The sequence below is a fragment of the Ipomoea nil genome, unplaced genomic scaffold (assembly GCF_001879475.1).
Source record: "Ipomoea nil cultivar Tokyo-kokei standard unplaced genomic scaffold, Asagao_1.1 scaffold0327, whole genome shotgun sequence".
In the NCBI taxonomy this organism is placed as follows: domain Eukaryota; kingdom Viridiplantae; phylum Streptophyta; class Magnoliopsida; order Solanales; family Convolvulaceae; genus Ipomoea; species Ipomoea nil.
The window spans coordinates 1,479,769-1,495,149 of NW_017616755.1; the positions used below are offsets into that span (position 1 = coordinate 1,479,769).

General features: G+C 43.2%; 1 pseudogene; it reads right to left on the reverse strand.

Annotated features, from left to right (window-relative positions):
• Positions 1-641: 641 nt before the first annotated feature.
• On the reverse strand, positions 642-5,206 carry LOC109171672 (annotated as a pseudogene).
• Between the last annotated feature and the right edge of the window lie 10,175 nt (positions 5,207-15,381).

Here is a 15,381-nt window from a genome sequence, read left to right on the forward strand (position 1 = left end):
CTAGGTCTAGGATTCCTAATCAGAATCTGAATAGTAAAAGGTTTACTTTCTTTATTCCTAATAGGCTTAAGGCTCCAATTTAGGCAAGGGCCCACGGTTCATGGTGGGCCTTATTAATTAATTAAAGGGAAACCTAACCGAATTAAATCATATTTAATTATTATTAACGAGATTAATTAAATAATTAATCCGGGATTGAAGGCCGTAACACGGGGTGTTACATAAGGTTCTTTGGAACTGACTAATGAAGAAAAATGTTTTATATTTATTATAAAGCTTAAAATGGTTCACTAGGGGAAAAATAACATGTATAAGGCTATGGTCATTTTTAAGGCCATAAGGCTAAATCCTAATGCCTTAATCATTCTCGTGTTATCATATAACATGTAGCTCTGAAATGGTATGAAACAAGTTCTAGAAGTTACACAATCAAAGAGGACAAATAAACACTCAAAATGAAAATAAGTTGCAGTGGGCAACCTCTAGGCTCAAAAGCTCACGATGTGACAGAATTTGACTACTAACTCTATGAAAGCATACATATAACCAACCACATTCATTGATATTATGCACTCCCAAAACACTAGAATCTATCTCCCAATCAACATAGTCATTAGAAGGCATTTTTAAAACTTTATTTGCTAAGAAAATTGCAGAAAAATGAAAGAAATGACGCTGAAAATCTCATAAAATGCAGAAAATTTGTGCAGAAACTGTAGAAAGAAAAATGCAGAGTTTTACTGTAGCAAAATGCAGAAAAATAGAAAAAATGCAGAAAATGTTGCAGAAAATTGTAGGAAAAATGCAGATTTTTTTTTTATATTGCCTATTTTGCATAAAACTCGCAGAAAACATCCACTAAACTTACTTTCCCTTCCCCACACTCAAACTCAACATTGTCCTCAATCTTAAATTTAAAAGCAAGTATGAGAAAATGAAATAAACAGGAAACATCCATGTTAGTTGCCAGTTTCTTCCGGGGCTGTCTTTTGGTGAAGCAACCATGAATGGTCTCTTTTTCTCTCTGTCAATCGCTATGGCCTCATACGAACAAACTTTAGTGACGATGAAAGGACCAAACCATCTAGACTTCAATTTCTCTAGAAAAACCTTAAAACAAGAATTAGACAACAAAACTTCTTGCCCTACATTGAATTCTCTCCAAAAATTATTTTTGTCATGCCAAGCTTTAGTCAATGTTCTCCACAATCTCTCTTCTTTTGCATGAAGTAAATGAGCATAAGAAAACATAAGAAAAGTATCATTGTTACTCAAAAATTCGTATTTGAACCGCAATGAAGGTGGTTTAAGTTCAAGTTGATGTGGTGTTTCACTAGGTGAATGCTGAACAAATTCTTCTTCTGAAGGTTTCTCAATAACATCAACAAAAAGACATGATTCATCAAAAGTTGGTAATTTTACAGCTTTAGAGATAGAGAATTCCTCTTTTTCTATACCTACTCTAAAAATCAATTTCCCTAAAGGCATATCAATTAATACTCCTCCTGTCAACAAAAATGGCCTACCAAGTATAAGAGATGCATCTGTGTTACTACCCATATCAAGAATCAGAAAATTAGCAGGAAAATAAAATTTACCAACTTTTACCAAGATATCCTCCACTACTCCAAGCGGGTACTTGAATGATCTATCAGCAAGTTGAAGAGAGATTGTTGTTGGCTTCATTTCAGCTATTTCCAACTTCTTAAAAAGAGTTAAAGGCATAAGGTTAATACTAGCACCTAGATCACATAAGAATTTATCAATAACAGTATTACCAATAGTGCAAGGAATAGAAAAACTTCCTGGATCCATTAGCTTAGGAGGTAATTTGCTTTGTAGAATAGCACTACACTCCTCATTTAGGTGCACAGTAGCAAATTCTTCTAGTTTCTTTTTATTACACACAATTTCCTTAATGTACTTGGCATAAGATGACATATTAGCAAGTGTTTCTGCAAAAGGGATATTAATTTGCAATTTTTTAAAAACCTCTAAAAATCTTTTAAAGTTATTATCCTGGTTCCTCTATTGTAACCTTTGTGGATATGAAATGGGGGGTACATAAGGTTTTACTGTAGAGGAAGTGAGGTTTTGATCACTAGAATTCTCTTTAGGCACTTGTTCCTCTTCTTTATCACTCTCTTTTTCAACCCTCATGGGTTCATTTTCTTTCATAATTTCATTCAATATCTTACCACTTCTCAACGTGACAGCCATAGCTCCTTCCCTAGGGTTTATATCAGTGGTACTAGGAAACTTACCTCGATTTTTTTCTGCAACTAGTTTAGCCAACTGACCTACTTGCACCTCTAAATTATGAATGGATGATGTAACACCCCAAATTTTCAAGACATTTAAAACTTATAAAATAAAGGTATTATCTCATTAAATCCCAAAACATAATACAAGTGTACGGGGTGCTATGCCACACCTGAGCTAGAGAACCCAGGTGCACAGGCTAACTAACTAATATCCTCAATAATGTAAATGCATAATATGGCACGCAGGCCGAAAAGGGAACTATCTACTTCTACGTTCCGAGTTCTAGCGCGCTCCAGTGACTTATTCTTCTGTGCCTGAAAGCCAAATATATCTGTTCAGCGAGAGATGCTGGTAACCCACTCCAACGCGTTGAAATACAATACATATAGAGATATATATAGATATACGAAAACCATTATGAGCATGAAGATATATCCTACGAACTCTAGCTTTTAAAACCGGGAATGACTCAACAGTTAAGGCTAGACACCAGCAGTAGACATAGCAAGCATATGCATTTCACAATAGATAAAGCAATTACGACAAGGCACAAACGGTAATCATAATCCCATCATAAACAATCCCCAATATGAAACCCATAGTGACATCCCAAGGCACTCATAGTCACAACTCGTCCATATCACACACATAACGCACATTGTTGGCGCCACGGGACCGATCGCATGCCCATACATGAGGGTCAGCGCATATAGCTCTGACACAGCCCCGCAGCACCATGCCCCGTATCGCAACACGGGGAGGTCGATTGCAACCGACCGATGAACCGCAGCTCATCATAATGTTTGATCGCAACCAAACAGTGGACCGCAGCCCAAGAGAGTGTCATCTGACCGCAGCCAGGATAAAGGACGAACCGCAGCTCGTATAGAAACGTTTGATCACAACCAAACGGTGGACCGCAGCCCAAGAGAATGTCATCTGACCGCAGCCAGGAATACCAATCTGACCGCAGCCAGCTTCTGAACCGCAGCTCAGGATAACCAATCCGATCGCAACCGAATTTGGGTAGCACACACACATAACACATAGCAAGCACATGCAACCCACGTTACACATCGGGAAGGGGGATAAAGCGTATAACAAACCTATGCGTGATCCATCACATACTAAGGATAGCCCTAAGGGGTTCATACTTCTTTCACCTAGGTCAACGGGATACCAATTCAACTAGCATGCGATATAACAGACTCATAAACCTACGAACGGTACCCAAAATATCAAACTAGACATAGGCACGACAAACGAGGTCCGTTGGGACACCACGGGGATCGGGGAAACATCAAACGGGGAAACCGGGAGCCCGAGGTAGTGTAGTAGCCGGTGGGTGGGGGGTCCACCCGCCGGCTGCCCGCCGGCTGCCACTGTTCCGGGCAGCGGGTGCCCGGCGGGCAGCTGCCCACTCGCCGGCTGCCCGCTGCCGGAGCTGCCCGAGAACACCGCGGGTAGGTGGCGGGTCCCCTACCCCCACCTACCCCCCACTGACTCTTTTCATCACTTTTCGCCCGGGAACCGTTGTGGAACCCGAAACCATGCTTAGACACTTTACAACGCAATTAACAACAACAAGCAGACAATTAACGGATCAAATACGGGAAACGAACGGCACATGGTCTACCCTGCTTTTCTAAACATAATCAACACCCAAACATGCGATTTCCCACCCGATAATCCAAGAATCAAAGCATACGGTACAACCTAGGGTTCTAATCACTTTTATATCAACAAGGATACGATTCGTCTTCTAATTGCAAGATTCGGTAGGAACAACACAAAATCATCAAGGATACCAATTAATCATCAAGAACATCATAATCATCAAGAACAACACATAATCATCAAGAATCCCAATTAATCATCAAGAACATTACAATTATCAAGAAACTCCCAATATCAAGATTATCAAGATTCCCCATGGAATCATTAAATCAACATCAATAATAATCATAGTAATTCGCCATTCACAATCATACGGGGGAAACCCTAAGGGGAAATCATAGCTATGAAAATAGGTTTTGTTGAGACATGGGTTACCTCTTAGCCTTAATTAATTCCTTGGCTATGAAGGATCTTTCTTTAAGCTTTCTTGCTTTCTTGATTTCTTCTAAGGGAATTCTTGGAGCTCTCCTGGGGTGGTGGGGCGTCTAGGCGTGTGGGGGTTCTAGGTGCTCCCTAAGTTCCCTATTTATAGATCCAAGGGTTTATTTAGAGTTTAATCCTATTGGGGTTAGGGGTTGGGTTTATATATTTGGGCCCATGGGCTATGGTGGCCTTTTTCCCTAATTAATCATTATAATTTATTCTTTCTCCTGGGTTATTAATTAATTAATTAATCAGTTGGTTTTAGGATTCGTAACACGGGGTGTTACACTCTCCCCCCCTTAACAGGAAGCTTCGTCCCCGAAGCTTGGCCCCCGAGTGAAAAAAAAAGGAAAGTTTTCTCTTAGTTACCTGGAGTGAACAGCTCGGGATACTGCCCCTTCATCGTGTCTTTAAGTTCCCATGTTGCTTCCTCGGTCCCGTGATTGGTCCAGAGGACCTTCACCATTTCTATGACTCGGTTCCGGGTATTTCTTGTTTTGGTGTCCAGGATTCTTACGGGTTTCTCTTCGTACACTAGTGACTCGTCGAGGTCTACGGTCTCATGTTGGAGTACGTGGCTTGGATCGTGTATGTATTTCTTTAGCTGAGATACGTGGAACACGTTGTGTACTCATTCTAGCTCGACGGGTAAGGCGAGGCGGTAGGCCAATTCTCCGATTCTCTCCACGATTTCGTAAGGGCCGATGAATCGGGGGCTGAGTTTTCCTTTTCTTCCGAACCTCATTACCCCTCGGGTGGGTGAGATCCTTAGCCAAACCTTTTCCCCGAGGTTGAATTCGGCTTGTTTCCTCTTTAGGTCGGCGTAAGACTTCTGGCGGTCTTGGGCGGCCTTCATCCTTTCCCGGATGTGTTTAACCTTGGCTATGGTGTCTTGTAGGTATTGGGGGCCCAGTGTTACCGGGTTGACCATTTCCTGCCAACACAAGGGGGTTCTACATTTCTGACCGTATAGTGCTTCGTAGGGTGCCATGCGAATGCTCGCGTGGTAGCTGTTGTTGTATGAGAACTCGATGAGGTCTAGGTGTTCTTCCCACGTCCCTCGGAAGTCGAGCGTGCAGGCTCTTAGCATGTCTTCGAGGGTTTGGATGGTTCTTTCGGTTTGGCCGTCTGTGGTGGGGTGAAAGGCTGTGCTTAGCTTTAGTTGCGTCCCCAACGCCGCTTGTAGTGATTTCCAGAATTGCGAGAGGAACCTGGAATCTCGGTCGGACACAATGTTTCGGGGAACTCCGTGGTATTTCACTACCCGGTTTACGTAAGCTTGGGCTAGTTGCGTCATCGTCCATGTTTCTTTCATGGCAATGAATCGCGCTGTTTTGGTTAGTCGATCCACTATGACCCAGATTTTATCCTTACCGGTTTTCGTTGGGGGTAGCCCTCCGACGAAGTCCATGGATATGGAATCCCATTTTCCTTGTGGTATTTCAAGGGGTTGTACGAGTCCCTTGGGTTTGCATCGTTCGGCTTTTACCCTTTGGCAATTCAGACACTTGGCCACAAAGTCTGCGATTTCCTTTTTCATATTCGGCCACCAAAACTATTTCCTTACGTCTTGGTATAGTTTGTCACCGCCTGGGTGGACGGAGTAAGGGGAGTTGTGTCCTTCCTCCAAGATCCGCCGTTTCAAGTGGGGGTGCGTTGAGGGTACACACCACCTCCCTTTGTAGCGGAGGCTGCCGTCTGGGTGTGCTTCGAAGGGGCCCTCTTTCCCTCGAGTTAGGTCATGGCGGATTTTATCTAGTTCCGGGTCCTGTTGTTGTCCCGATTTGATTTCCTCGAAGAGGGTGGGCACGGCCTGTGTGTTGAGTAGATAGGCATTGGGGCGAGTTTGTCCCTGCTCTATTATTTCCAAGTGTAGCCTTTGGAAGTCCCTGTACAGATGGTCCGGTAGGACCCACGTGGTGTTAAGGGAATGATTTGTCTTTCGGCTTAGGGCATCCGCCACCACGTTGGCTTTTCCCTCGTGGTATTGAATGTCTAGGTCGTAGTCCTTTATGAGTTCCAGCTATCTTCGTTGTCTCATGTTTAGGTCTTTTTGAGTAAAGATGTACTTCAGGCTCTTATGGTCGGTGTAGATCTTGCATTGTACCCCATACAGGTAGTGCCTCCAGATTTTCAGTGAGAATACGATAGCGGCTAGCTCGAGGTCATGGGTGGGGTAATTCTCTTCGTGGGTTTTGAGTTGCCTGGATGCGTAAGCTATTACCTTGCCCTTTTGCATTAGTACGCATCCTAACCCCTTCTTGGATGCATCGCTGTAGACTTCAAACCCTTCCGATCCGGAGGGTATGGCTAGCACGGGTGCAGTGGTTAGTTTATCCTTTAATTCTTGGAAGGCCGAGATGCAGCCGTTGTCCCAACGGAAGGGGGTTTCCTTTTTCATGAGCTTAATGAGGGGTTGGGCTATCTTGGTGAAGTCGGGTACGAACCTCCTGTAGTAGCCCGCTAGACCTAGGAAGCTTTGGACTTCCGAGAGTGAGTTCGGCGTGGTCCATTCTTTAACGGCGCGAACCTTAGCGGGGTCCACCCTAATCCGTTCTTTGGTTATCACGTGGCCCAAGAAGGCTACGCTGTCTTGCCAGAATTCGCACTTGGAGAATTTAGCGTAGAGTTGGTTCTCCCTGAGGGTTTGCAGAGATATGCGAAGGTGCTTCTCATGTTCTTTATTTCGGGAGTAGACTAGGATGTCGTCAATGAACACAATGACGAAGTCATCCAGGTGAGGTCGGAATACTCGATTCATGAGGTCCATGAATATGGCAGGCGCGTTAGTGAGGCTGAAAGGCATTACGGTAAACTCGTAGTGGCCGTAACGTGTCCGGAAGGCCGTTTTCTGGATGTCTGGTTTGGCCACTTGGATTTGGTGATACCCGGATCTTAGGTCGATCTTTGAGAATACCCCTGCCCCTTTGAGTTGGTCAAATAAGTCATCTATTCGGGGAAGGGGGTACCTATACTTTATAGTAACTTGGTTGAGTTCTCGGTAGTCGATGCACAGGCGCATGCTCTCATCCTTCTTCTTAACGAATAGTATCGGTGCTCCCCATGGGGAGGTGCTGGGTCGGATGTAACCCTTATCTAGCAGTTCTTGGAGTTGCGTTTTCAGTTCCTTCATTTCCTTTGGTGCTAGCCTGTAGGGTGGTTTAGAGATCGGGGCGGCGCCCGGTATGAGGTCTATGGTGAACTCGACCTCTCTGGCCGGGGGTTCCCCGGGAATTTCGTCTGGGAAGACGTCGGTGAACTCGTTTACCACCGGGATGGCTTGTGGTTCGAGTGTTTTGGCGTTGAGGTCTTCAACTGAGCATAAGAAGGCCTCGTTTCCTTGGCCCAGATACTTCTTAATTTTCATCATGTTTATCAGCTTGATCCCTGGATCCTGGCGGGCACTGCGGTACGACACCCTCTTATCGTTTGGCCCTCGTAGGACCACTTTCTGCTCTCCGCACAGGATTTGCGCTTGGAACTTCCCTAGCCAATCCATGCCCAAGATTACTTGCATCCCATCTAATTGAAACTGGATCAGGTTACTGGGAAATTCCACTCCCTGAATGGTGATCATTACATGCTCGTACATGCGATCACATTTTATGACCTCGCCTGAGGCCACCTTCACTTGGAGTCGGACCTTGGTGGTGGCATTAAGGCCGAGCTGGGCGGCGAACTCGGTTGCTATAAACGAGTTGGTAGCCCCTGAGTCAAATAATATGGTGGCTGGGGTGGCGTGTACTAGGAAGGTTCCGGAGACTATGTTGCTATCTCCGATCCTGGCCTTGCTTAGGGTGAGGATCCTTCCCCGGGTAGTCGGTGCGATGGTTTGGTCAAGTGGGGTGGTTTTGGGGTTCTTAGGTTCCTTGGCGAGAATTGGACGACTTCCTTCGGGTTTCCTTTTATACCCTAGTTGCGTCCCTGGAGGCGGGTTCGCTACCTGTTGTAGCTGACATGCCTTGGCATAGGCCTCTCCGAGGGTCTTCGGTTCTTGGGTGGCCAAGGCCCTCTGGTGTTCGGGCTTAAGGCCTGTTAGGAATTTCCTGACTTTGATCCCTTCGGTGGGTACTAGCTCGGGGGCGAGGCGAGCCAGTCGGCAGAATCGTTGGTAGTATTCTGAGACCGGGGCCGTCCCTTGTCTTAGATTGAGAAATTCCTCGCAACTGCGTCTTTAAGCCTTCCCAGTTGAATCCGGGGTCTTGTTCGTACATAGGTCCCTCGCGGGCCCACCAGCTGTCGGCCTCATGCCTGAAGTAGAAGGAGGCTATCCTGACTCGGTGGCGTTCGGGGCATTGGGTCGTCCTGAACACCTTGTCGAATGTCTCAATCCATTCCTCGAGGGTTGTGGGGTCTTCGTCTCCCGAGAGGGTGGGTGGTTGTTGTGCCGAGACTTGGTGGTGGATTTCCAAGTTCTCGTCTGTTGGCAGAGGTTGGGGAACGATAGTACTTAGTGCCTGGGCAATTTGGGTCAGACGTTGTAGGGTTTGAGTCAAGATTTCTTGAGAGGGGTGTCTCGATGTTCCTGACTGTTTCTTCTTGGGTGCCATCCTGGCGATTAAAGGTTGATGTTATTTTGTGTCTCACCTTGATATAATAAGTGGGGAAGAGATTTTTAATATTAGAGAGGGATGAAGTGCGGGGGTGATGTGTAGGTTTCACAATCTCACTGCGCATCCTACGATTCCTGAAGCCTATGTTCCTAGATACCTGGAGTTCAAGCCTAATGTCCTAAAGTCCGGTCTTAAGAGTCTTTTCCTAGGGTCAAACTTAGGCTCTGATACCAACTGTAACACCCCAGATTTTAAAGACATTTAAAACTTATAAAATAAAGGTATTATCTCATTAAATCCCAAAACATAATACAAGTGTACGGGGTGCTATGCCACACCTGAGCTAGAGAACCCAGGTGCACAGGCTAACTAACTAATATCCTCAATAATGTAAATGCATAATATGGCACGCAGGCCAAAAAGGGAACTATCTACTTCTACGTTCCGAGTTCTAGCGCGCTCCAGTGACTTATTCTTCTGTGCCTGAAAGCCAAATATATCTGTTCAGCGAGAGATGCTGGTAACCCACTCCAACGCGTTGAAATACAGTACATATAGAGATATATATAGATATACGAAAACCATTATGAGCATGAAGATATATCCTACGAACTCTAGCTTTTAAAACCGGGAATGACTCAACAGTTAAGGCTAGACACCAGCAATAGACATAGCAAGCATATGCATTTCACAATAGATAAAGCAGTTACGACAAGGCACAAACGGTAATCATAATCCCATCATAAACAATCCCCAATATGAAACCCATAGTCACATCCCAAGGCACTCATAGTCACAACTCGTCCATATCACACACATAACGCACATTGTTGGCGCCACGGGACCGATCGCATGCCCATACATGAGGGTCAGCGCATATAGCTCTGACACAGCCCCGCAGCACCATGCCCCGTATCGCAACACGGGGAGGTCGATCGCAACCGACCGATGAACCGCAGCTCATCATAATGTTTGATCGCAACCAAACAGTGGACCGCAGCCCAAGAGAGTGTCATCTGACCGCAGCCAGGATAAAGGACGAACCGCAGCTCGTATAGAAACGTTTGATCGCAACCAAACGGTGGACCGCAGCCCAAGAGAATGTCATCTGACCGCAGCCAGGAATACCAATCTGACCGCAGCCAGCTTCTGAACCGCAGCTCAGGATAACCAATCCGATCGCAACCGAATTGGGGTAGCACACACACATAACACATAGCAAGCACATGCAACCCACGTTACACATCGGGAAGGGGGATAAAGCGTATAACAAACCTATGCGTGATCCATCACATACTAAGGATAGCCCTAAGGGGTTCATACTTCTTTCACCTAGGTCAACGGGATACCAATTCAACTAGCATGCGATATAACAGACTCATAAACCTACGAACGGAACCCGAAACATCAAACTAGACATAGGCACGACAAACGTGGTCCGTTGGGACACCACAGGGATCGGGGAAACATCAAACGGGGAAACCGGGAGCCCGAGGTAGTGTAGTTTCCAGCGGGTAGCCGGTGGGTGGGGGGTCCACCCGCCGGCTGCCACTGTTCCGGGCAGCGGGTGCCCGCTCGCCGGCTGCCCGCTGCCGGAGCTGCCCGAGAACACCGCGGGTAGGTGGCGGGTCCCCTACCCCCACCTACCCCCCACTGACTCTTTTCATCACTTTTCGCCCGGGAACCGTTGTGGAACCCGAAACCATGCTTAGACACTTTACAACGCAATTAACAACAACAAGTAGACAATTAACGGATCAAATACGGGAAACGAACGGCACATGGTCTACCCTGCTTTTCTAAACATAATCAACACCCAAACATGCGATTTCCCACCCGATAATCCAAGAATCAAAGCATACGGTACAACCTAGGGTTCTAATCACTTTTATATCAACAAGGATACGATTCGCCTTCTAATTGCAAGATTCGGTAGGAACAACACAAAATCATCAAGGATACCAATTAATCATCAAGAACATCATAATCATCAAGAACAACACATAATCATCAAGAATCCCAATTAATCATCAAGAACATTACAATATCAAGATTATCAAGATTCCCCATGGAATCATTAAATCAACATCAATAATAATCATAGTAATTCGCCATTCACAATCATACGGGGGAAACCCTAAGGGGAAATCATAGCTATGAAAATAGGTTTTGTTGAGACATGGGTTACCTCTTAGCCTTAATTAATTCCTTGGCTATGAAGGATCTTTCTTTAAGCATTCTTGCTTTCTTGATTTCTTCTAAGGGAATTCTTGGAGCTCTCCTGGGGTGGTGGGGCGTCTAGGCGTGTGGGGGTTCTAGGTGCTCCCTAAGTTCCCTATTTATAGATCCAAGGGTTTATTTAGAGTTTAATCCTATTGGGGTTAGGGGTTGGGTTTATATATTTGGGCCCATGGGCTATGGTGGCCTTTTTCCCTAATTAATCATTATAATTTATTCTTTCTCCTGGGTTATTAATTAATTAATTAATCAGTTGGTTTTAGGATTCGTAACACGGGGTGTTACAGATGCTTGGTTGGACTGAGCAACCTTATCAATTTTTGCATCCATTTTCTTCATCATAGTGTCCTGGCTAGCCATGTATTGAATGAACATCTTCTCCAATTGAGGCTTCTTCTCCTGAGCAGGAAGTTGAGACTGTTGTGGTGCAAGTGGCTGCTGGAAAGGTCAGTATTGCTGATGCTGGAATCCTGATGGTCCTTGTTGCTGAAATCCGGGTGGTCCCATTGGTCTTGCATTACCTTGATCTCTCCATGAGAAGTTAGGGTGGTTTCGCCAACCTGGATTATATGTATTAGAAAATGGATCATTTCTTGGTGGTTGCCTACCCATGTTGGATCCCATGTAATTAGCTTCCTCATAAGATGGTTGTGATAACTCTGCATTTATACAAACAGAAGAATTATGACCATATGTATTGCAAAAAGCACAAAATTCTCTATTCGAACTATCACGAGTCATCAACAAGTTAATCTGTTTAGTCAATTCAGCCACTTGTGATGTCAAATCAGATTGTGTGCTAATTTCATGCACAGCAGCTCTTCGACCTCTCACTGCCTTTTGTCGAGAATTACTAGCTAAGTTCTCATAGATAGCTTCTAATTCATCACTATTTTTATCACCTGTGTATCCACCTGCAGCAGTATCGACAAGAGACTGACAATTAGGAGTTAAACCATCATAAAAGAATTGTTTCAACAATAACAATGGGAATTGATGGTGTGGACATTGGGTCAAAAGCAATTTAAAACGATCCCATGCTTCATGAAATAACTCAGCTTCTCTTTGAGTAAAAGTGCATATCCTACTCCTATAGTCCATTGTCTTTTGAGGTGAATAATATTTAAACATGGAAGCTTTGTAAACATCATCCCAAGCTCTTAAAGAATCCTCTGGTAAATTTAACAACCACTGCCTAGCATCACCCCTCATGCAATATGGAAAACATTTCATTCTAAGCTCTTCTTCAGATAAATTATTCAAAGGTAAAGTTTGTACCGTACTATAGAGCTCTCGCATGAAACCCAAAGCATCTTCACTTCCCAAACCGTTATAGGTAGGGAGCATATTCAGATTGAAAGTCTTCAGTTCATAATTCCTAACTGCATTAGATAATTGAATGCAAGAGGGGTTAACAGCTATTACCGGTCTTTGGATGTCACGAAGACGTGGTTGAGCTGCTTGATTTTGAGGAGGTGGAACTATTGGTGGTACGGGGTCATCCAGTTGACCCACTCTATTATTTTCAGCCATTTCAAGCCGCCTTCGTACCCTGTTTTTTCTGCAAGTACGCTCAATGTCAAGATCAATAGGAAATAATTCCACGTTTTTATGCCTTAGTGAATGCCTTAAGTTCATAAACAAACCAAATAAAAATAGAAAAACAAAAACTAAATAAAAATAAAAATAAAAATAAAAATAAAATAATAACGAACCAAACAACTAAAATAAATTTGAAAAGAAAAACTTAAAGAAAACAGTTTAATAAAGTGGTCCCCGGCAAGGGCGCCAAAAACTTGATTGCTATAATCTGCAAGCGCACAGAGTCAATCACAGTATAAATTCCTGGAGTATTCCAGGGTCGATCCCACGAAGAACACTATTAACTGTTATCTTGAATAAACAATTTTGTTGATAAGGAAAAATCCCAAATAAATAGTATTAATGTAATTAAAAAGAATATTTATGAATTAAAACAAAGAAAATTTCAATTGAGTGAAGACTAGGGATTTGGGGTTCACCTGTTAGATAATTAACTAACTCTCCTAAGTATTGATTCTTATGATTATAGTGACAATTGCTCCATATATATCCTAATACTCCGTCGAGCTACTAGGTTGTATCCAATTAACTGTGATCATCCGTCGATATCTCACCAACATTAATTAAACCCATTAAGCAACAATCAAATATCACCACAAATACCTAAAGCTATGTCTAGTCTAGGTCAATTGTGTTTATCTTACGAGTTCTAGGTTCATAATTCACCCGTCGGTTCTTCTTATGAACCCTGATGTTAGAATTATGCAATGGCCAGTCACACAATCCACAATTAAAATACATAAAATAAATATAATCAAGTTCAATAATTAAATTGAAATTAAAAGAATCAACACATGAATAATAGTTAATTAATCAAATCTAGGCTAATCCAAATCCCTAATTAAAGTTCTAGCCAATAATTATAATTAAATGCATAAATAATTCAAGGAATATTATTCTGGAAATTTAAACAAGAAATAAAATAAAGAAGAAAAATAATTCAAGCCTAAGAGATGATAGCTGTGATTGAAGCTCGGAAATTCCTCGCCGAACCGTTGCTGCCGCTCCCAAGCTTTCTATTTTCTCTCTTTTTTCTGTTCTGTTCTCTTGTGTCGTCTTTCGCCCAAAATATATATCCAAGCCTTAATCCCGTTCTTTTCTTTCTTATCTGCTGCGCAAAAAAAAACCCTCAAAAGAAAATAATAAAATAATATAAAGCTATCCTAATGACATAACTTAATTAAACTTAAATTATTAAAACACTTATTTAAAAATTGAAGATATAAAACTACTAAGTAAATTTAATACTATAGATAAATAAAACTCTTATTAATATATTAATAAAAATGCAACATTAACCTAATATTTATTAAAACCCATCTAAACTAGTCTAAACTAGTAACATATAACTAAATATAATATTTATAATAACATCAACCATAAAACTTAATTTATTTATGCAAAACACTAACTAAAATTACTCTAAATAATGCCTAGAAATTAAGCTTATCAATATCAAGATTCGGTAGGAATATCATATAAACATCAAGACCATCATATAATCATCAAGAACATCAAGAACCTCATATAATCATCAAGAAACTATTATCATCAAGATCACCCATGGAATCATAACACCAATTATCAAGACCATTATAACGAATCATCAACACACAAGAATATGGGGGAAATCCTAAGAGGGGAATCATAGCTATGAAAATAGGTTTTGTTGAGACATGGGTTACCTCTTAGCCTTAATTAATTCCTTGGCTATGAAGGGTCTTTCTTTAAGCTTTCTTCTTTCTTGATTTCTCCTAAGGGAATTCTTGAAGCTCCTTGGGTGGTGAGAGATTATTGTGGTGGGGGTTCTAGGTACCTCTTATGTCCCCTATTTATACACCTAGGAGTCCTAATTAGGGTCTAGTATTATAGGCTTGCTAATTCTATTCCTTCTAGGGCTAGGGGTTGGGTTTTAGGGGTGAGGGCCCACGGACTATGGTGGGCCTTTTCTAAATTAATTATTGTAATTTAGTTCTTTCTTCGGATATTTGATTAAATGATTAATTGGTTTTAGGGGTCGTAACACGGGGTGTTACACTCTCCCCCCCTTACAAGGGGCTTCGTCCCCGAAGCCCGGTGTGTTAGTCCATTCTTTCACCCCTGGACATCCCGCATTTTGGCCTCCTAGTTAGGAATGTAGCCCCACATTTTATCTTAGCTGGGGTAGACTGGACTTCTGGTGGTGTGGTGATAGGAATGTTTGGGTCTACCAAGGTCTTCTGCTCCGGAGTTGGATGCCCCGCGAGTGCCCAAAGAGGCCTCGATTGCTGCCACCCTCTGATCTAATGTGCGTGTCGTACGGATCAAGGACGAGAACCCTTCCTCCATGATTTGGTTTTGCCGGTTGAGTGGCGCTAGGATGCGCTCATTGACCGAACCCTCGTTTTGTTACCTTGGGTTCCCTCTCGCTCGTGGGTGCACCGATGGGTTAGGCTTGTCATCCTCCTCCTGATCCTCATCTCCCTCCAGAACCCCCACAATCTTGCATTGCTCGTTTGAGCTTTTTGTTGGAGATGTCCAATTGGTCGACCAATTCTCTTCATTCTTCTTCGGGTTTAAGGCAAATTTCTTCGAGGGTGAGGTAGTGTCCCCCTTCAGTGTAGTAGATATCGTTGCGGCGGAG